The sequence below is a fragment of the Colias eurytheme genome, chromosome 22, assembly GCF_061535395.1.
Source record: "Colias eurytheme isolate Ceu_HAF_F1 chromosome 22, ilColEury1 Martin Lab GWU primary, whole genome shotgun sequence".
NCBI classification, from domain to species: domain Eukaryota; kingdom Metazoa; phylum Arthropoda; class Insecta; order Lepidoptera; family Pieridae; genus Colias; species Colias eurytheme.
This window is the reverse complement of record NC_143001.1, coordinates 6,873,692-6,899,052: the sequence shown is the minus strand read 5'-3', so window position 1 is coordinate 6,899,052 and position 25,361 is coordinate 6,873,692. Positions and strand designations below refer to the sequence as shown.

Genomic DNA, 25,361 nt, shown 5'->3' with positions numbered 1-25,361 from the left:
TCAAGTAAGTCTTAGATTGTTTATTATGAGTTTTATGTACCATTTTGTAATATAATATTTTATATTATGTTCGATATTCGAAAACATAACGTGCACATAAATGGCATATAGGTATTATTAAAATATAAAAATTAATGCACGAATGGAAAATATACCTTCAAATACTTTATAGGAAGTAAAATATTTTTACCCACAGATGCCACTTGAAATTTAAAGCGATTTTATAAATTATTAATGATGCGAATTTAATTAAAACTGGTTCTTATTTTGTAAATTTACATTATGGCAGGTATAAATGTATCACATCTCATTAACAGCTTTGTAGGACAGAGCTTTAAATGGTGAATATTAATTGTACACGATTATTTAAAAAAACAAAATATAATTATGATCTCTGCTTCACTATATAAATTGCATTCTTATCTAGAGATCTTTTCTAGTTGTATACCTTATACCTATATATTTTATACCACACTAGTAAGAAGCTGGTTATAAAATATAAACCAGCATTATTTAGACAATTTCATCGATATAACCCCATCACTATATTTCTAAAGAATAAGTGTATGTGCAGTTGAAGTTCTGAGCAATAAAAATAAGCTTGCAACTTGTTAACATTCAAAACACGTCTTGGCATGATCTAGTGTCTGTATATTTTCTCAGGACGTTGCATCTCTTGAAAGGATTGCATTTCTTTATAACAACTATAATTTTCCTCGTCAATATTATATGATATATTATTTTTAGAACGCTATAACGCGACGTCATCAATCAACATTATTTATGCTTCCATTGTAACGTTTTGTTCTTTTTCAGGTCTTTGATTGTTTTGATTTATTTCTTGTATTTGATTTCACGCGATTATAACTAAAGAATACCTACATATTAAAAATCTCTACCTTGCTTCTAGCTATTTATTAGACAGATTCAATAGCTTATTTTAATTTTAATTTTTTAATTTAAAGTTTTATTGTTTTATGTGACAATTGATATGGGAGAGAAGTTCGATTTTCATTATTGCACGCCTCATAAGCGAAGCGTTGAGGTGGGTACTACTGTCACTTCGCGCAAAACATCTAATTTTTCAAACTTAAAATGTCTTTATGTATCATACATTGCACTTGTAAGATAATACATACACACACATATTAAGAAAAAACACTATTTTTAACGTTCATGATATTTTTGATGTCATTTTTGTTATTTAAACTAGTTAAAAAACAGTTTAAAAAAGTTCTGTCTTGGACGTCCGTGTGTCTGTATGTGCGGATCCTTTTTCTTGTTAACACGATAGCGACCGAAATACTTTACTAATCGAGTCTTTTTTTTTCTCTTACGCTTGAGTATGCTCAGGAATAGAACCCTTTCATTTTTCAGGGTCTGATTCGATGTGGTTTAATTGTTATTAAATAAACAAAAATAATAATTAATAAATATTTATGAAAAAAAAAATTATGAGGCGTGCACTTTTGGATTTTCCAAATTATTTAAAATATGTGATCATAAAAACACTTAATTAACTAAGACCATTTTCCTACCGAAACAATTAGGGGAAAATTACTCAACATATGTAATTGAACACGGCATTAATGTCAAATTTGTCGATGTCTTTTATAAAGTACGCAAATTGTTTGTTCAGTGGAGCACCTAACCTTTTTCCTTATAGTTAGTGGTTTCTTATAGATTAAATGCATCTTCGTGGTTTTCTACTACACTAGTCATGAGGCAAAGTATGACAACCTCGTTGCAGGATTTGCTACAAAATGAGCACAGTATGCATGTAACTTTTAATAATTAATGTCGGTATTTAGCTGGAACTGTGCATTATCTAATTAAGTTCTTCATCATTATTTTATTATGACACGTAAATGAATGCGGGTTTGTTTGCAATGTTTAAATGCACACGTGTTTAAGGTATAATATGTTTTAACCGACATTTTCATAAAGAGAATGCTGTATAATTAATAGTATTTTTTGCAGTCTTTAATTTATTTAAATATAATTTGGAGCTTATCGCTTAATTTAATAAAGATACAGTTGTAGCTATATTTACACATATTTTACAACATGTAAAACACCTACTTTTTTAGAAAGTATCATACAATACTCGTACTTTTTTCTTCATGTTGTACGCATTATTAAACATCTAGGTCTATTAATTAAACAAAATAAGCGCCTTTATCTCATTTTTTAATATATAATCTGCTACTTTCTACTAACACTAAACCTACATACAAAAAAATCTGCATTATCGTACAAAAACATGTACAAATACACACACTCAACGTCTACACGATATTAATAGATTTATAAGAATTACACAACACTTTGCCTTGCCGTAAAAGATACACTTATTTATTAGATATACTTATTTTCGCACTAAGATATCAAAGAACTATGCTAAAAAATGGACATCACTAAATCTATCGATAAAACGGCAATTGCCGTACATCACTAGGGAATGTAGAGATTAACGCTAATGCGTTTCGACTTCGCCCAATAGACAGGATAAAGTGATGCTACAATGTAAGGATTATTTTTATACTGTACTTAAGCCCCGGTTTTACTTGATATTTAACCTTATTAAATACATAATACTAAAAATATTATGAACTAGCTGTGCCCCGTGGTTTTACCCGCTATAAGTTTAGATTAGGTGCAGTCGTCTGCATGTTACATGTAATGTTATATTATGTATGTCATAGTCATCTGATTGCATTTTCTGTTTGATTGAATGACTATAGGCCGATCAAATAGCAGAATCAGCCAGATGACGGTGACATGTTAAATGGTACGCGTACCTTATAGTAAAGTTCATTTTTATCTAAATTTACTTATATTATAGAATATCTATGTAACTCTTTTCTTCTTTCATATCCTTATACAGATTTTAATAAAAATATTAAAAATCAAACATTAACCGAAGTCTCATCAAAATCGATCCAGCAATTCCCATATACCACGGACAATTTAACAACATAGTGTATTACTAGGTTAAACATAAATAGAGCTTGACCATTGCATGTTTCAATAGATTGGTTTTTGTTCGATCATGTACCGAATATAATCGACTTAATTAAAAATAATTAAAATCACTTGTTATACGCAAATAACATGAATACATTTATTTTGGACGGGTTATGTTTAATTCGAGAATAAATTTTGCATGTAATACGAATATTTTTAGGTTTTTTTAAACTGACGAGGTTACCAGAACAAGTTAAATATTATGATGTGTCTGCAGTATGCAAACCGATTTTCAATTTTTATGTGCGTGTTATTTGACATAATAAAAGGAAAAATATATCATATTAATTGGTAAAATTTGAAATTTTGAAAATAAATATTTTTGGATATTTCTATAAAAAAAAATTTACAAACAGCATTTTTTCTAAACACTTAACTAACACAAACTTACAATAATTAGTAAAATAACTAGAAAGTAGAAACTATTCTTGATAATATATAGCAATTTTGACTTCACAATAGTCTCAAAAAATAACAGTTTTTTTTTTATTGATTTTATTATCGATATATAGCTAGCATGACTACGCATGCATGGCCCAGCGCATGCGACAAGCATGGCATATTAATATTATGATAGCAGTTCTAGCTCCCATGATGTCATAGGAAATTCATTATGGTTCGTTCAACTTTGAGTTGATTGACTTTTAACGGGTTTAAAACGCGGTTAAAGAGGTTTATATCGGACCCAAAATTGGTCTAAAATTTTTTTTTAATTGGGAATAGAAGCAGCCGATACGATAAAAAATCCTCAAAGTTAAGTTTCATTTTGGCTTTGTCCATCACATATTTTTCGTTGCTTTTTGAATAGAAAAGGGAAAACGTTAAAATAGTAAGCGCAATGATTAATTATTTTCGTATAAAAAATTCAACTGATATGACTGCTAATAAGATAATCGAGTTTTACGTAAGTTTTGCAAATTCAATTCTTTTTCATTCTATTAATGAAAAACCGCAAAAAAAGTATCAGCATAAGAAACCCTTATATGTTTTTTTACTGGGATCAAATATACGATGAAGGTAAGTTACAATAATTATTTAACTGTACAGGCAAAGATGTAATAATTTAAGGTACAAACTCATTCAATTAATTCTTCCTTTCTTTCCATAATAATTTGTCTTTTCATTTTTGAAGGGATGGTTAAACAATTTTAGATGCAATTTAGTTTGGCAAGTGTAATAAAAACGCTGAAAAATGCAATAAACTCAAACTCAAAAATTTATTTATTCAATTAGACTTCTGCTAGAAGCAATTAGACTTTTGAATCGTCATTACATATTTTTAAAATTTACCACAGATTCGGTGAAATATTCGATCGAATAAAAATTAAAAATTCAATATACGACTATATATTATGAAATATACCTTTTTAAATAGCAACACATAAGTAGGAAAGCACGCGAATTAAACATCGTTTAGGTCCGTAAATAATAAATTAACGTAATAAATAAAAATAATTGTCTCGCACATACAAGTCATGGTTTTAGTAATAAATATCAACAAGTACAGGTTCAATGACGTCAATTGTGTATATAAATTTAATAATTTAAAAAATATAATTGCATAAAAATATGTTTTATCCGACTACAAAAAACAGGTTGGAAATTTATTTATTACATAATACCTATGTCATAAAAAATTTTAAATGCAGTTGTTTCTTTTTTATTTTCCGTAGATGAATTGGAATAAAATAATTGCTATTTTTGTCTGTTTATTGGTATGAAATTGAATTAATATCTATAGAACACACCGGTCCTCGATAAATGTGCAAAGTTTTAACGTCCAAATCGAGTCTTAAAAGGGTCGGTTACATACAAACATAATATAGGAGAAGAATAAAAGCGTATTAAAAACAGACAAAGACGCGTGTCAGCACTAACCCTAAACAAACAGGTTAAGTGTGAGTTGTTAAGGTATACTCAACTCATTTGAGTAACACTCAAAGGCACAAAGGCTTCCTTACCACCACTTAGCGTATTTACGCGTTGAAATTCATATGGAATGCATTTTTGGTTTATTTTGACTTCCTAGAGTTATAAGGTACTTACTGGATTTTAAAATTTCCTCAAAAAATATTATAAGTAGATAACTCAAACTGTTAAATTAGACTTCTTCTAGAAGCACTTTTGAATCGTCATAAGAATTTTTTACAACACATTTTTTACATTTATTACATACTAAGCGGTCGCTCGTTGTACATATTTACGTTTTCTCTACATAAGAACCATCCTCGTACTTCAACTAATAAAAAAAGAATTATCGAAATCGGTCCACTCGTTCACACGTGATGACATGACAACGCGATACGGGTTTCATTTTTATATGTATAGATTTTGGGAAAACTTTTGATATTTGCCCATCTTAATATTAATGTAATATATTGTATCCGATTCTTTAAACACAAATATATATCTATACTAATATTATAAAGAGGAAAAGTTTGTAATTATGTATGTACCTATGTATGGTTTTCACGCATAAACCTCTCAACCGATTTTGATGAAATTTGGCATAGACAATCTTTAGACCCTGAGAAAGAACATAGGCTACTTTTTATTGCTAAATATGTACCACGGGCGAAGCCGGGGCGGACCGCTAGTATTTCATAATATGAAAATAGGAATATTTATTCGCGCGTATAAACATTTCATTGATTTAAATTTTTCTTACACATAGATATTATAAAAAAATAAAGCCTGTTAAAAAGCTATATCTCTTTTACAACCTAATTTATAAGGATATGTGAAATATTCGATCTGTAGTTTAGAATTTCGATTCCATGTATGGAGGAACTTTCTGGAAGCAAAAGGCAATGTCAATGACCTCACGACTGACTGTACAATGTTATGTAGACTCACGTAAATTATAAAATTAATGAGAAAACAATATGTCGATTATCATGACCGACCGGTCAGCGGACGTCCGTTGGTAGGGCTGTCACTTGCTTGAAAATAAATATAAAATTCATTGAGATAATATTAATATGGAGTCGATACCGCCTACACCACTTATGTTCCACTCAACATACGTCATGTGGCGTAACTGCACTCAGTCGCTTGCTCGCTCATTGGCGCGAACGTCACGCTCATTTTTTACTTGTTTTAAAGTGAAACGCATCAAATATGCCTACGTGTGTGTTACGATATTGCACAAATAATACAAATAATACGGAAAAGTGCAAAGGAATAACTTTTCAATCAGTAAGTAACTAGATAATAATTTTTAAAACTTAGTTAGAACAAAATTTTTGGCGGGCGACATTTTGCGTCATTTGTCATAGATTAAAAATTTAAGATATGACATTGGGCATGAATTATGAAATAAGTGTTGTTAGTAATATTTGCTGGCGTATATTTTTATAGTATAAAATAATAATTTTACATATTTAGAAAAGCATAGACTGGTTGTTAATTGAAAAAAGGTGAAATCATGAAATATGAAAATCAATTACTTAATCACCAATTTTTTTTTGTTAATTGATTTTAATCAATTTTAATTGATATTGTATAAGCTACTGACTTGAACGTATAATTGAATTATTCTTTTTTTATCTGCACTAATATTATAAAGAGGAAAACTTTGTTTGTTTGTTTGATTGTAATAAATAGGCTCATAAACTATTGGACCGATTTTGATGAAATTTGGCACAGACAATCTTTAGACCCTGAGAAAAAACATAGGCTACTTTTTATTGCGAAATATGTACCACGGGCGAAGCCGGGGCGGACCGCTAATTCAGAGATTAATATTTTTTCTATTCAAGGTTTCCATGTCTGGGCCGTGAAGAAAGGGAAAAATGGGTAAAATTTGTCCAAAACAACCGCAGTGAAGAAACCTGGTTACCATCCGATAGAACTTGCGTCTGTTCATTGCATTTTCGCGATGAGGATAAATATACCACAAAAGCGGGAAGGCGTATTCTAAAGAAGTCTGCTGTTCCTTGTATTGATGTTAGTAATAATAATAAAATTTTACGGATTTGTATAACAAATAAAATCGCAAGGCGAGGCGGAGGCGTCCGGCGTCCCGCAAGGCTCTCACTTAGGCCCTATATTGTTTAATATATTCGTTAATGAGATACCTGATTTATTGTCTTGCTCCCAGAGTTACATGTACGCTGATGATCTCAAGTTCTGTCGTACAATAAACAACATTGACGATACTCATAAGCTGCAAAGTGACCTAAATAAACTTGTTGCTTGGTGCGACTCTAACAAAATGGATTTAAATCCTAAGAAGTGCTTTTTGGTAAGGTTCGCACGCAAAGGAAACTTGATACAATACAATTACAATGTAAACTCTGAAAGTATCAAAGAGCTCTATCATATTAAAGATTTGGGAATTGTTTTTGACAATAAATTGACTTTCGTGCCACACATAAATCAAGTTGTTACACGGGCGGCTAAAATGTTAGGATTTTTAATACGTAATGTTAAACATGTACATAATGTCAAGCCGAAGATATCATTATACAACTGCCTGGTGCGCAGTATATTGGAATACGGTTCTGTGGTTTGGAGACCTCACTATGCGTGCCATTCCTTACGATTGGAAAGGATACAGAGAAGATTTCTTTTGCACCTTGTTTATGCAAGTGGAAAATCAAAGAAACAGTTACCATCATATAAAAAGCAACTATGTCACTTCAAAATTACATCTCTTGATAATCGTCGGGTACTTCTTGATTTACTCTTTGCCTTGAAATTATTCAATACTAAAATTGATTGCCCCCAATTGCTTCAAAAATTTAATTTAAAGGTGCCTTCTAGATACCCTCGTAAGGTTTTGTTGCCGCTGTGTCCTCCTCAACGCAGAACCGTATCGGGTCGAAACTCACCCATTGCGAGAATTTGTAAAACTGTAAATGACTACAGTGAGTTGTTTGATATTTTCACAGATTCTCCCAACAAACTCCGCAAAATTTTTAATTCCCTTTTTAACGATTAAAATAGATAAGTGCATATATATTACAATTTTTCCCATAGCCCTGACTGAACCTCCTCATCCTATATTATATGCCAGATATTGTTAGCCCCGCGTAGTAAAGTCAGTTTATATCTAAAATAAATATTAAGTTAGTACAAAGAAAATTTCAAGTCAACGTGCATGTAAGGAGTGGCACCCAATGAAATAGACAGAAAGAAACAAAGTGTCGCCTCTATAGCGGTGAGTCAGTGACATCGCATAATCTATGACTGTCTAGCCGTCATTCGCGCGCCCCGCGCCGCCATCTTGGCGCACAGATTTTGTTCGTGGTGTCTGCTCCATAATAGTATTATCTCAATGATAAAATTATACATATTTTCGTATTAAAGATTTATTTCTTCAATTTGACTCTTATGATCGAATATGCAAAGGAATATCTATTAAAAATTAACTATGTATCTATTAAAAAAAACCTCATCAAAATCTGTTGCGTAGTTTTAAAGTTTTAACTTTTAAGCATACATATTAGGGACAGAGAAAGCGACTTTGTTTTATACGATGTTGTTGTTAATCATACTAAATAGTGACAGCCCTAGATTAATGTGACATTGTCCTTATGTGTTATATATTACAGCTTTATTTAACTTGGCTTCACTTGAGTAGATAATTGTATTAGTTGATTGACTTTTTCTAAGACTTAAGTTACTTTGTTGTACCTACATATAGGTACAGTTGAAAAAAAAACGTATGTGCCGAACACACGTGTCAGAAGAAACTTCATTGGCAAGATTCAAAGATACCAAAATCGTCGCCTTACTCCATGACGTGACGGCATTGCAGTGACGCGACCTTGAAATTTTACCCTCGACGCGCCTAGAGAAGTCTCATTTCACTTAACAATTTTCTTAATGATTAACTTCACTTAAAAACTTGTACTTATATGAAACTTTTGTATAGCTGTAGGTATATTGTCTGTATGCAATTTGCAGTTCAATGACCTTATCATATGTTTCTTTTTGAGCCACTTTATGAAATGACGTTTTGCTTCGATACCCACCCCATGCTTAACATAAGCAAAGTAATTTGAACCATATATCAACGTATTACGGTATGTATTTCATTAGCAATATTAACATGATATATGAATCTATAGACAGCGCGTTTTTATTTGCTACTTTTACTCGGCAATTATATTTTATGAATAATTTAACGCAATTTACACTTCCAATGCTATCTTTGCAATTTTATATCTTTTTTATACGATCTAATAAAATTATATATACCTAAATGTGAATATTTAAAACCACGTAATAAATAAATGTTCGCAAACATGTAAAACCTTTATATAAATGAACGCTAAACTCATAAATGTTACGGAAGACAAACTGCCGAAATACTAACGAAATTGTTCACACGAATTTAGACCTTAGTCTTATCACAATAAGTGTCTTAATACAATAAACATATTAACGTCACGATCGAGCTGATGTGTTACGGAAAAAACACCTATGTTATTATTGTATTTAAAACGGAAATGGTGTGAAATGATAAAATGTATGGCGGAACTAATAGTACGAATGATATTTCGTAGTGAAATTGTATCCTACTTTTATATTGTAACGGGAAAGTTTGGTTCATCATTATTAAAAATTAATACATATAAATTAAATACTATCACTAATGTATACCGTGGTTAATAAGTTATTACTTACATGATTTTTTGACAAAAATAATTATCTTAACTTTTTCTTAAATCTTCTCGTAATTGCCCTTTTTTCGTAAATTAGAAAAATGTTGTTTTTGATAAGATAATTAATATAAGAAAAATTATTCTAAGTTTACACTGAGGGAAACAGGAGCGTCGTATCTATGTCGTAATTAATCCTTTATCAAATATGTACTTTGTTCAAAATAAAATAATTATATTTTCTGTTTGTTACAGATAACCATATGAACACAGCAAAGTGAAGGTATGTACAGAAAATAATTAAAGTATATTTTAAACCATACATAGAAATAAAAGAGTTATTTTTCATCCATTAAAATTAAATTAACATAATTAGTGTATTTATCATAATAACGGTAAATTAAAGTAGATTCAGCACACTTATATTATTATGTGAAATATTAGATTGTCTGTTCGTATGTTATGAATAAACTCGAAAACAAGTAAACTAATTTTGTACAGTTTTTAATCTCATTATATAAATTTATTTCAATTATAAAACACTGTTTATTATTTAACACATTTTAATTTCAATTATTTAGCCCATCTTCATCAGGGATAATGCTCTAATGGTAAAATAATTTTTAAATCGGTCCAGTAGTTTCGGAGCTTATTCAATTCAAACAAACAAACAATCAATAATCTTTATAATATTAGTGTAGACTAGCTTACCGCCCGCAACTTCGCCCGCGTTTTCAAAGAAAAACCCGCATAGTTCTCGTTCCCGTGAGATTTCCGGGATAAAACCTATTCTATGTGTTAATCCAAGTTACCCTCTATATGTGTGCTAAATTTCATTTTAATCGGTTCAGTAGTATTTGCGTGAAAGAGTAACAAACATACACAACACATCCTCACAAACTTTCGCATAATATTAGTAGGATTAAAAGCCACATTCGAATTACCAAACATCTACCAGTAGGCAATAGCATATATTATTGCGTGGTGTAACAGTAAGCCCTAAATGGACTGCAGTCTAGACAAACAAGTTAGGCTAGATCTTAGTGGAATCATGTTCACTTGACTAAGGGCCGATTTTTCAATGCTTGGATAAAACATATCCGTCCAATAAAGTATTACACGATTATATTAAAATGTCACGTAAACTGTCAAATACGGGCAATTAGAATACGTTTTTAAAATGGTAGTTTTATACATTATTCGACGAATAAATTTTATCCAAGCATTGAAAAATCGGCCCTAAGTAAAAATACTAATTGTATTATAAGACGAAAGTTTTTAAGAATGTTTGTTACTCTTTCAAATTAAAATTTCTTATTAATTATTTTTTTCATTTCATGAAAAATCTACTCAATACTGATGTTTTTCTTTCTTTTATTCTTGCTCGAACGATTTTGATGCAACTTTACCGTAATGTAGGTTAAAGTTTATTGTATTCGTGCTTATAATGAGTTTGTCCGTCAATTGCTAGAGAATTATTGAACCTATGTTTTGATAATTAAGTATAGACATAGAAGAAGAACACATATTTTTATTAAAGAGAGATAAGATACAAATACATAGATATAAAACCAAGAAATGATTATGCCCCCTGTTTGATATGAGGCAGAGAATCATGAAAATATGTGCAATGCTCATTGTTTCCATGATTGATTGTATTTATTTTCCTGTACAGGCGAATAACTTGCATTAGAAATCTGCCAAAATTATTGTTTGTTAAACAGCTTCAACTGGGAATCGAATTTATGACTCGTCAATTATGCAAACCCTAACCATTGTACCGTCTGTATAACTTAAACTTATTATGTATCTATTTATTATGAAAAATAAAGCAAAACCTATCATGGTACATGCATGGTACCCACTACCCAATTATAATCCACAGCAAAACAATAAATATGAGTAATAACGTACACTGTAAGCGAAACTGCATTACAATGCGTTGCAAATAAAACGACCCGCTAATAAAATGCAAATAAGGATAGTTTTACGACTTCCAAAGAGTAAAACACAGCGCAACGACCACTTAGCCTTTTTTCAATACGCATGTGCATAAAAAAACCTCAATTAATCGTCTATAAAACCAGTTGCAATGTGGACAATTTTTATGGTCTTAGCTGTACGCTTAGAATATATTAAGCCCTTGTTTTAATGCGTTTTTTTCAATAATCTTGCTAATTATAATCTAGCTAGATTGAAGATCGCATAGATTACAGTTTAATTTATTCTCTTTATAGTTATTTACCGTTATTATGTATTGGTGGATTACATTAGGAGATGATAGATAATTTAAATTAGATTGTAAAAGTTTAATGCACTTATGCAATGGCTTAGTGCTTATCTACTTTATAGCACCACAGGTAATATAATACATTAGATCGTCTTCAATAAAAATAATTTTATTAAAATAGATACTACTGTTTGAAAATAGTTATTACGTATTAGCTTATTTTGGTCTCCTTTTATAAATGGGACTTTGATTAAAAGGTAGAGAAATCTTTATAACAAAATATAACCAACTTTTTATGCTACACAAACTGTGGTGAGCGGTTTTACCCGCAGTGCTCTACTCCTGTTGGTCTTAGCGAGATGATATATATAGCCTATAGGTAGCCTTCCTCGATAAATGGGCTATCTAACACCGAAAGAATTTTTCAAATCAGACCAGTATTTCCCAAAATTAGCGCGTTCAAACAAACAAACTCTTCAGCTTTATAATATTAGTATAGATATAGCGACTTTCGACTTTGTTTTTTAATACGTAGTGATAAATTCTCACATATTCGCAAACAGCTAGTAAACACATTATCTAGGACAAATAATAACAATTTAAGCTTTATTCAATGACAATATACCGTTTGACCTTTGTACCTAATGTCAATGCATTTGCATAAATATGTGTGAAGATTCCACAAAGTGACGTTCAAGTATATTTTAGTAAAGCTATTTAACTGTTCTTCAGTTGCGTTATCCTTCAATATGGTATGATTATGATGTAATAACATTCACTTATTTAACTAGAATCTCGATGAACCACGTTGAATACTATGGATAAAAATTGTAAAGGATTTGTATCTAGAAGTGTACAGTTTTTTATGTTAGGACCTGTATAAAGGAACTTCCACATATTCTTCTCCAAAATAATAACAAAAATTTATGTCTTCACTTCTGCGTATCTGTAAAAGAACTTAAAATATCGACAATATTATGATTAACAAACATTGATCTTGATTTTAATTCTTAACCAATTGGTTATCGATAAAAATCTCATCACTAGTATCGATTGTGTATTGGTAAAATATACAAATATCTTATCTCCTTAACATTACCTCAACAATAAAACCACACAAAACCAAAACACACAGACGAACATAGAACCTCTTTGGGAGGCGTTTAAAAAAGTATCGATAAATGATACTCATTAATTTCTTAATTCCATCTCTTTGCCACAGAATAATGAACCACAGTGTACTAAAGCTACTAATGTCCCGTATATCCAGGTCACAATACCAAGGTTATCTAGGCTGTGACGATAGGAATCCGCGTAGGTGCTAGACGATAGACGTGTCGCTTGCTAGTGATGTGTGCGTGTCGATGGAATTGTTTTTCTAATTTGTCGATAGATTTGTTTTTTAAGGACGTTTATTATATTGACGAATTTTCTCATTTGTAAGATATAATTGGAATACAAAATGGTTGTTAAACTTTTATATCTTTTGTCTACTCGAACATTTTTTTTTCTATTCATTAATTTACATTAAACGTAAACACATATGTATTGTTAAACTTGACCACTACGAGATGAGACTTAATTTTTGGTAAAAACGTCCCTAAATTAAAAATCAGAACATTTATTATGAACTGATTGATTGGAGTGCTACAATACACATAATTAAATGCCTTCTTATATTCTATCCATAATTCAATTTCATTAAAAATTTCCATGTAAACTATTGCGGAAATCCAAACACAAACTGACATCCAAACAACATAGAATACAATAGTTATCCATTTACAAGCAGTAAAGCCTACATTAATGACCACAGCGACACTGCCATCGAAGAATAACGGCCGGAATATATTAAAGTTATCAACAAAATAAAATTGTTAGCGGCATTTAACTTAATCACGTATTTGCTCTTAATGTACCATCTGAATGCTTTATTATGTTTCGTTTAACGAGTCTCCTCGTGTTTTGTTAAATATTGTTTATAACTTATAATATAACCAGTACTAGATTCCACTATTACGATGTGAAAGAAAGACAAACAAATAAACACTCTATCGCATTTATAATATTAGCAAGTACGATAGATACGAATGTTTCATATAAAGTTGAGTATTATTTTATTATGATAAAAATTAATTTCTAACCTTTTATGAAGGCTCTACTTTGAGGAGAAAATATGAGTAATGTGTCCATTAAAAAGTGCTTCTACAATAACTAAATGTTTCAGTTTGACTGCTTAGTCTTTCTATCGACTTCGTTCTCGTACATTTCACATTACATTATTCCTTAGGGCTTAATATGGGATTGTTTTATCTACACAGGTAATACAGTATGTCACCAACCCGAAGGTTTAAACTATTCCCATGCTATATAAGTTCTAAGAAATGCAACCACGGGCATTTAGCAATAAACTCCATTTAATGACGCAATAGAAAGCTCTTCGAAATCGGGATAATATAAATCACTGGATCGATAAATGTCTCAATAAACTATCGATTGTTTATTGGTCCATAACTATAGCGGGGTTAATGGCGTCCACAAAAGATGTATTTATGTTCAGTTCATGTATGTAAAGTAATTACGTGTAGGAAAAAGATCGGACAGTAAAATTGAAAACTTTCCCAGTTTCTTGCTGGCTCTTGTCTGTAGAAATTGATAGCGAATCGAAAGTAAATATTAAATTATGTACATTCAAAAAGGCTCTAAAGAATTTTATATGTTTGATTTTCAGTAAAATGTAGAGATAAATACACATAAATCGTGTACGTGCTGTTAAGACCTAAAAATTTCATGTAAATATCAGTTTCCCTAACAATTAAGGATTTGTTATTTATTTATGTATTCTTCAATTTCATACAGACACAAAACACAAATATCACCCTCATTCTGTCGATAGTTCTTTATTTATTACATTTTAATTACCTCATGCAATAAATAAAAATTTATCGATACATAATGCACATCACTAAAGCTATGAGGTAACACAAGGATATGTTTGTTTATGTTGTTTTTTACATATTTTATATTTTTATGGTCAGGCTATGTACCTGTGAGGCTGTGACTCACATTATACCTAATTATGAATTAACATAAATTTTTGGCTTTAAAAACATACAACCAGTCAGAAATATATTTTTTTTTATTGTATGCTAATTAATAAATATTTTTTCTTTCGTAGTGATTACTTATTAACCGATTTTCTATAACGCAACGAACACAAACAGACAAAATAGTTTTATACATATCTAGCTATGCCCCGCGGTTTTACCCAAATTGATCCGCTACTGTTGATCTTAGCGTGATGCCTATAAGCCTATAAGCCTTCCTCGGTAAATGGTCTATCTAACACTGAAAGAATTTTTCAAATCGGACCAGTAGTTCCTGAGATTAGCGCGTTCAAACAAACAAACTCTTCAGCTTTATAATAATAGTAGGTATACCTAGATAAAAAAAATAAGTACATTCTTATGGGTCATAAAAAACAACTTATCTCAGTAATAATAACTTAGAAATGTAATTAATCATCCTAACCACTAAAAGCTAAGTTATTAATTCTAGTGATACAGATTTCTAAGTTACAGTTCAGTAAGCACAGAAGGCTTTCACTTAATTTTGCTTAACTACCACTTAATACGGAATTCCTTATAAGTACGAACCATAATTTTTTCAAACCATACATAAATGCTAATATGATTCTTAAGAATTTGTTTTTAACGTTTATTTATTTTTTACTCAATACGCCAAAAAAGGCTTCTGTTAGTTTAATATTAATTTATGTTTATCTATATTTTTAGGGTGTCATGAATTTTTTGTAAGATCTCTCCTTATCACTATCACTATCACTACATAGCATAGTATAAAACAAAGTCGCTTTTTCTGTACCTATGTCCCTATGTATGCTTAAATCTTTAAAACTACGCAACGGATTTTGATGCGGTTTTTTGTAATAGATAGAGTGATTCAAGAGGAAGGTTTTAGTATATAATTTATTAGGTTTTAGACAATGCGGGCGAAGCCGCGGGCGGAAAGCTACAAGATATATGAAAAATTATGAAAAAAATTCAATGGCAAATTTTGGCGCCAAATTACATGCTTCAAGTTTTTTTCACCAGACGTGAAGAAAGGCTGTTTAAAATGGAAGATTTTAAACGTGATAACAGTTTAAAGATTCAAACATGATTTTCCCACCATCTCAGAAATTAAATTTGCATACGTTACTTTTTTCTCGCAATTTTCCTAATTAATACAGTGAGGAAAGCAATTTACATAATAACACGTCTGTCCGTTTGTCTGTCGAGCCTCAGGCAGACCAGTTGTGACAAGTCAGATAATTATATGTTCTAGTCAGCCATATTGGATTTGTGACGTCATATAATGGAGTTCTTTGAGCTGCGAATGGTATAGTTTTTATAACAAACTAGCTTTCCACCCGTGGCTTCGCCTCCGCCCACTGTGTTTAAAACGTCATACATGATATACTAAAATCTTCCTCTTTAATCACTCTATTAAAAAAACCTCATCAATATCTGTGGCGTAGTTTTAAAGATTTAAACATACATAGAGACAGAAAAGCGACTTTGTTTTGTACTACGTAGTGAAGTTTCTTTTGATTCTTCTAAACTATTACTAGAAACAGCAAATTACTAGTAAATGTCTGAGTAATCATATACCACAATGGCACACAAAATTGTATGTATGGCCGCGTGCATGCCTGTAACCGTTGTAGCTAGCGGGTATGACCTGACCTTAGAAATAGGAATCTGCAGTCATTGAGTTTAATTAATTTTGTCTCTATGTTTTGTGCGATGCATCGAATTATGTTTAGCAGTTTAGGTGTAAAACCCGCTTCTACTATTGACCCTAATTGGTTAAATTTATTTAGATTACTTATCAAAATAATTCTTCCTGTAGACTTTTCATCGAAGATTATTTTTAAAAGGATATTTAAGAGTAGGTTCTGCTTAAGTAAATATTTTATTAAAAAACATATAAATGTCTAACAAATTAAAATAACCAAGTATTTAAAGCAGTGATTCCCAAAGTGGTCCAGGTGGACCCCCAGGGGTCCACGGGAGACTTGCTGGGGGTCTACGTAGGCGTGAACAAAAAATGGGGGTCCACGAAAATTTATCTGCTTTTGATAGTAAAGAGCAAAAATGTAAGCATAGTTTTTGTTAGTGTTATAAAATGTACCATTTTTCGTTTTTAGTTTACCTATCGGAATATAGAGACAGAACTCAGAAGTGACACAATTTTTATTTTTTGACGACTTTAAGAATGTGGTAGAAATGTAGCAGCAGGGGGTCCACCGAAACCAGTAAAATTTTGAAAGTGGTCCACGAGAAAAATAAGTTTGGGGACTACTGATTTAAAGTAACTCTATATTTCGAAATAGACGTCAAAACCAGTACAAATACATCCATAACCTATCTCCAAATAAAATCTCATCCCAATCTAACCATTTTGACATAAACACACTCATAAATTTTCCCATTAATAACGTAAATGGTCATAAAGTACGGTATACTACCAATATTATACCATATTTGAGATCATATCTTTCTCTTGGCCGAGAATCGAACCGGCTATTATGGTAAGTACCGTTTGGAAGGAAGATCATAATTATACCATAGTGTATTTTTTTTGTTCTATTTGTATGCAAGTTTGATTTTTCGTTATATAAAACGTTGTAGCATTTTAATTTTGTAAAACACATTCTTCAATGCATAATTATATGCTTTCTGAACTGATTTTTGAGAAAAATGCGAAGCTGAATTCTAAATTATATTTGGTTAAAGTTTATACCTGATAATAATATGACTTGAAGATGTTTCTAGTCTTTTAAAATTAATGCTATTGAAATTTAATAATCCTTTTACAATTATTAAATATTTAAATTCATGAAATCCAAGAAAGGAAAATTAAAGATTTAAAAAAGTAGGTTATTAATCATTGTTTTCTAATTAACAACCATATATTATAATTTAAACCAACTAAGTAAAAGCACAAAACATTGTTTAAATCCTCCTATCAAAAAAGGCAGTAAAAATTAAAAAAAATGTCTTGCTCATATTCTTAACCGGACCGCCTCCCTGGTACAGTGGTTGACGCGTGAGCGTAGAATCGAGGGGTCCTGGGTTCGATTCCCGGTGGAGACGAAGAAAAAAACATGTCTCGGTCTGGCAGGACGCAGAAGGCTGATCACCTACTTGTCCCTAAAGAAAATCGATCAGTGAAACAGATGTATGGATAATGCATCTGCCCCTTACCCCACGGGACACGCACACGGGACTTCACTACACTACCACAGACATTACTATATATTCTTAAACATAGAGAATAACTACGAATAAACAAGATATACTATATTACGTGTGAAATACACTGCTTGAAGTATCTTCACAAATTGATATCATTTGAATATATTTATGCTGCTTATTTATGTTATGCCCTCGCATGCCTATTTATCCGACTTCACTAGAAGAAGAGTTATGCTTCGAGTGTTTACTTTAAAGTTTAAAGAAATGTTCAGTCTTTAATCAAAGTCGCTCTGTTTGTTGGGGCCATAAACAAAGAAGAAGTATATTGAGATTAATTTCAATTCATAAATTAAATATTATTTAGAAAATTTTTAACAGTATTTTGATTAATAACAGATAGGTATATCAATATCTCTCACCTAAACCTCCTTATTTTCCTAAAAATATAATAAAATGTACTGCACATTGTATTCCACATTATACATAATTCCTATCTTAAAATAACAAATCCCACCATCCCACTATCCCACACAATCCCATCTGAAGGCACTTTTTACGACGCCATAAACTAAAGTATTGTCTATGTTGAAGTCGTTAATGTCGCCGCCTCTCGGCCTATGTCGGATAAACATACAGTACGTGTTTTATATTATATTGTTTTCTGACACTGCTGGAAAATTCTTGAACATTGTTGTTTGGGACCTTAAAAATAATACTCTTACTAAATAATTGTTGTTCCCTTTAAGGATATTATAAGGTTAAAAAATTATATGAAAAAAAGTGATAAATGGAATTTAAAAAATCCAAAAACCGTAACATTGGAACAATTAATTTTTGCCCTATTGCAATAATATTGTAGATACATAATATCTCAATTAAGAACCATATCCAGTTATGTATCTAAACATTAATTAATTCCACCAATCATCACTAAAACTGACATTTAAATTCCCATAAAATGTAATACTCAACAAAATTACCAGCGGTCTCTCGGAGTAAAATCCATTTATAATTCACAGACAAACCAAGGGCATTTAGTATTCATCTTCACAGTTGCAAAATTGTCAATTGTCACTTGCGTAATTCTAACGCATAGATGATTGTTGCCTTGCGTCAGCGATGACACGGGGTCAAAGAGTAAATTCTTCAAATTATAGTCGGGGAGCTGGTTGTAAATTTTATGAAAATTCTTCTTAAGATACCCTGTATCTGTGTATATAAATAAATAAATATCGCTTTTTGTATGGGGTTAGAATAATTTCGTCTATTTTATTTACGAAAAATTGGCTGATAATATTTGTTCTGTAAAATCTAGTTTTTTGTTTAGGTAATCTCCATCAGGGTATGAACGAGGTATCTTGAAGGAGTCGTTAACGACTTTGCCAAGGCGATGATTATTTTTCTATTCCAGTTAGAAAAGACAGTTCAATAGAATTTATAAATAAACTATATTGTTATTTATATAGGTTTTAACTAAATCCATACGTTTAGTGTGTCAAATCACACAGACAGACGAACAAAATAAAATAAAATATTCAGCTTTTAATACAATATTCATAGATTTAAAGTCTCACACAAGCCTTGCAATTAGTTTTATCAGCTCATAATTAAGAATCCCCTTGACATGTTAAAATTGGTCGAAACACAATAAAAATTAAATATCATAGATACCCACTTAGATGTGGGTCAATGAACCTGGAGGTCGTGAATATGACAGACATAAGGTCACATGACAGTCTCTAGGAATCTTTCAATTACTATTTTACCTTGTTACCGACTGCGTAAAGGTGGTTAAGGTTTTCCAACTCACTTTTTGGATTCTATGTCAAATTCGAATACAAAATTGGCATAGTAATATTTTGGTAATTTATTCATTTGAATTTTTAGCGAATACGTTCAATAAAAATAAATAACTCTTATAGGTGCTTACATAAAGTAATAAAATTATCTTATTTATCAGTTATTTAAACTTATAATAACAACATGAAGATGTAATTTATAACATAAACTACGGTCTGCCCCGGCTTCGTCCGTGGTAGGTACATGTTTACGTTTTCTCTCAATAAAACCATCCTCTAATTTCAAAATAGTATAAAAAAATAATAAACGAAATCGGTTCAGCTGTTCTCGAGTCTTGCGCTTTGCAACAATTTCGACGATTCATTTTTATTATAAAGAAGACATAATCAGAACATAGATCATAACCTAATAAACTCAAATCTATCCACACACAAATTATAAACAAACTCTACACAGCACTTCCCGAGGTGACGCGTAACATACAAACGAACGTACCGTTACAGCTGACCGGGTGAGAGGTCTTGACTTTGCCCGTGATTGTAATACTAGTAATTTTGTTCTGCTTGTGGATATTGGATTGTAGCGTTAGAAAAAAAAGTTTAATTTTTTTTTATAAAAATAACTTATTATTTTTACTGTTTTGAAGTGAAACTGCTTTAGGCGCTTTAAAATAATGACAATACCGTCACGTCGTGGAGTATGGCGACGATTATTGGTATCTTTGAAACTTACCAAAGAAGTTCCACTTCTGACACGTATGCTCGGCACACACGCTGTCATTTTTATCCATCTTGAAATAATCTTAAATGACCATAATATGAATAGAAATAAATGACTTGGAAATATATCGTCTATATCAAAATGGGATTACATTCATCCAACTAATTAGATACACGTTTAAAAGATTATCTACCTTCTTCCAAATGCAAGAAGTAAATTATGCAATAAATAGAGTATTTAACATTAAGTAATGTTTTCGCTTCATCATGATGCACTATTATGTCATCCTTATTTCGAATGAGCTCATAACCGAATCAAAACAACTTGTGTCGTTCACCTTGATTAATGTTTTGTTTATTTCATTTGTTATTATTATCCTTACCCAATTTATAAATACCAGTTTTGTGAGAGTATTGAATTAAAGCACGCGTAATTATGTTATTTTATTTCATGTCAGTATCAATAATCTATTATGATTGCCACTGAAGAAACCGTCTCCTATGTTAGCTAGTTGACTCCAACCATATAATATGTAACATTAAAAGTCTTATTTTATACTTTTAATGCGGGATAAAAAGAATCTTGTGAGTTCGCGTCATACGTTTATGAAACTTCACATTTCAGACTAAAATTCTCAATTATTAATAATTATTATTTTACACCTGTAGGTACCTGTTATTTTTTGAAGTGAAACTTCTTAAAGCGAGTTGAGAGTAAAATTTCAAGGTCGCGTCATGGCAATACCGTCATGGAAGTGGAGTAAGGCGACGATTTCAGTATCTTTGAATCTTGGTAAATAAATTTCACTTCTGACACGCGTGCACACACGCTCTTTTTTTTGCAAATGGATTTTTATTAATTGATTTTTTTGCCAACCCTTCTCCATTACTCGTGCCGTGTGTGACCAACGTAATTTCCGAATGGCCGTGTTATCAATTCGCGAATAATTCACAAAATTATCTACAATCGGGAGAAAGTCGATCGACCTTTGATCCCGTAATTAGTAAATGATTGCATTTAAATTATTTATTTGATTAAGGAATTAAACTAGAGATTAAACTTAAATAATAAAAAATGTATGCGTGTACTAGAGTACACACGTAAGAAGTGAAACTTCTTTATGACCTTAAAAATGTCACGAGTACGGCGTAACGCAAAAATGTCACGCGTACGGCGTAACGCAAAAATGTTACACTAAATTTTTGTCCAACCCCGATAAAGAAGTTTCACTTCAATAGGTATAGATAAATAGTCTATGAAATTAGGCACTAGGCTCTAACCGCGACTTGACTTGAAATAACCACCAGTTATTGAATTCTTTACGTGCTTTTTACGTAGCGTAATTCTAACGTAAGCACTTTGAATGTATTTTTGAAGTGAAAACTTCTTTAGCGGCGTTGGGAATAAAATCTTAAACTCGCGTCAGGACACGTGACCTGATCGAAAAAGTGTAAGACGGATGGATATCAAACATGCTCAACGTTAATAATCAAGTTTTCACTTCTGCCGGCACTCCCGGAGTGCAACCCGTCTTTTTTTTTAACAAAGAAAGAAAAGTTTCAACCTCTATTTCACCTGCTATTTTAAGAAACAAGTTTTATCTATCAACTATGTACAATTCGATCAAATTTAATTAACTACTCGTGAAGTTTAGAATACTAAAATTGGTAAAGTCGATTTGCAGTCATAATATGTAACATACCAAGACAAATAAAAAATACTAAACGCCTTTTTCATCTACAATACATCCGTATACTAAAATGATAGACAATCTAGTCTAACCTATGACCCGAACCAGACGTAATAAGGTCAAGCGTGTGCCGGATAAGATTGGTCCAAGCGCTAAATAATGTTCGCCGTGTATCTTGTATACTGATGGATATTTTGCTGCATTCTTGGTAAAATAGCTGCAGATTATTTATGTGGTTTAAATTTCTCTTTGCGTGTTTAAAGGCTTCATGTATTTATACTACGACTAGCTGTGCCCTGCGGTTTTACTTGCATTGCTCTGCTCCTATTGGTCTGAGCGTGATGATATATATCCTTCCTCGATAAATGGGCTATCTAACACCGAAATAATTTTTCAAATTGGACCAGTAGTTCCTGAAATTAGCGCAAACAAACAAACTCTTATGCTTTATAATATTAGTATTGAAGTATTGATAGATTTATTAGGTAACATTTAATGAGTAATAACTTTTACAATTCTCCCAAAATAGGTACATGAAAAAAATCGTTTTTGTAATTTTTATTTTCATGATATTTTGTCGATGTAATATTTACTTGTAACTATTTGTTTCAGATTACGATATCGGATATAAACCTGAGAAGCCTGATTATAAAGTAAGTTAAACGTACATTATATTGTCGATAATAATAATAATAAAAGTGATTTTAATATTGAAAAGGCAGACGTCCATAGTCCCCATAGAACCAATATACCAGTCCATCTAACACCCCCTTCCATAACCCAGTTTTATTCATTTCCACTTTTCTACAATAGTCCTACATTGGCCGCGGACTGCCCAGGGCTGTATCTCTATAGTGCAGTCATGGGCAGGCTGCGGCTGGTGTCCCACAACACATTAAATTCTCTAAAGGGCCTCTGCGTGTTGGACCTGTGTCCCCGCGTAAGCCTTCCAAAGGACCGGGCATCTTCCTTCTGGTGGTACCCGTGTATTATGGAGAGAGACATAAAAGTGAAGTCCCGTGTCCCCAACTGGGGTAAGGGGCATTATGCATGCATCTGAATGAATGAATGAATGAATGAATGAATGAATGAATGAATGAAAGCTTTATTGTACACACCAAAATAATGAAATAACATTAAGTAAAATATACATCAAATTGCACAATAGGCGACCTTATGGCTACAGAGCCATCTCTTCCAGGTAACCCAACCAAGGAAAACAGTAACAAAGAAAGAATAAAAGTAGGTGGTGCATACCAAAGCAATATATATAATAATAATATAGTAATACTAAGAAAGTAGGAATATAAATAATACATAATTTACAACAATAAAGAAAATAATATATATAATATATAATAAAATAAATAAATACAGATAAGAGAAAGAATATATAAAGTCATCACTTAATTAAGGACATGTGGTAATCAAAGAGCATGTTTTTGAAAACATCAATGGATCTAGCTTTGCGTATGGCTATTGGTAATTGATTCCATAGTCTAATAGCTTTGACAGTGAATGAGGTGTTAACAAATTTTGTTTTATGTATAGGTACATTAAGGAGGCAAGTATCGTTCGATCTCAAATTCAACCCATGATTACAAGCGTATTCAAAATTATTTTTTAAATAGGGCGGGGTTCTGGGATCGAATAAAATTCCAAACAATAGATGCAGCACATGAGCATCCCGGCGATATCTGATAGGCAGCCATTTCAGCCTGTGACGATAAGCGGAGACGTGGTCAAACTTGCGCAATCCAAAGATAAAACGGATGCACAAGTTCTGAAATCGCTCAAGCTTGTCAAGCTGGATTCCAGTTAGGTCACAGAAACTGACATCAGCGTAGTCGAGGATGGGAAGAAGGAGTGATTGCGCTAGCAAAATTTTGGTCGGAATCGGAAGAAAGTTTCGTAATCGCTTAAGGGAGTGGTATGCCGCAAATAACTTTTTACTAACATGTTTCATGTGCTCATGCCAGGAAAGTGTAGAATCAATATGGACACCTAGGTTTTTAACAGACTGACTGAAAGGGATTTTAGTGTCGTCAACGTAAACAGATGGTAAATTATCCCATACAATTTTAGACATAAACTGCGGACTTCCAATAATAATAGTTTGCGTTTTGTGGGGATTAATTTTAAGGCCATACAGCTTGCTCCACCTAACGATAAAATCGAGATCAGTATTAGTTGAGTGAATGGCTGCAGGCAAATCCGACAAAGGAGAATGTGTGTAAATCTGGAGATCATCAGCATACATGTGGTACCGGGATGAAATGTTGCTCGTGATGGAGTTAATGAAAAGTGAGAAAAGAAGAGGAGAGAGGACACCGCCTTGTGGTACACCTGCAGTCAGATAACTCCAAGATGAGATAGACTCGTCTAGCTTTATCCTCTGCCGGCGACCATGCAAAAAGCTACGAAACCACTCTAACACCGACGCAGATATGTTAATAGAACGCAGCACACTCAAAAGTACGTCATAGTCAATACAATTAAATGCATTACTAAAATCATACATCTGTTTCACTGATCGATTTTCTTTTGGGACAAGTAGGCTGGTAGTAGCTTTCTGTGTCCTACCAGACCTAGACATTTTTTTTTCTTCGTCTCCACCGGGAATTGAACCCAGGACCCCTCGGCTCTACGCTCACGCGTCAACCACTGTACCAAGGAGGCGATCTAATAATAAAGGAGTTATTATTTATTAATTTATTAAAAACGCGGGTTCCAGCTATCTAAAATAAAAATATTATAAACGAAATAGGGTGTTTGTATATTTGTCTTTCTTTCACATCGCAACAGTCATTCTATGATATTATGATTTTTGTGTCTCGAAATATTAAGGATGCTTGAAATTGATATAACTACTAGTTTTTACCGCATTCCCATGAGAATTTCCTTACGGGCAAAGTCGCGGGCTCAAGCTAGTTAAAACCTTATCATTTGTAACGGTGTAACCGGTTAAATTATAAGTGTAAATGATCGATGTTCCTACATCCGGACTTGTTTTAATCTAAGCT

The 25,361-nt window shown here is 31.9% G+C and overlaps 1 protein-coding gene across 2 annotated transcripts in view; it reads left to right on the top strand.

The window, feature by feature from the left end:
* sano (CABIT domain-containing protein serrano) overlaps positions 1 to 25,361 on the top strand; it is an 89,805-nt gene that overhangs the window by 46,378 nt on the left and 18,066 nt on the right. For both annotated transcript variants that reach the window (XM_090115150.1, XM_090115149.1), the window contains 2 exons: positions 9,894 to 9,921; positions 22,951 to 22,991. The gene's annotated coding sequence lies outside the window, so the exon portion shown is untranslated. The remainder of the gene's footprint in view (positions 1 to 9,893; positions 9,922 to 22,950; positions 22,992 to 25,361) is intronic.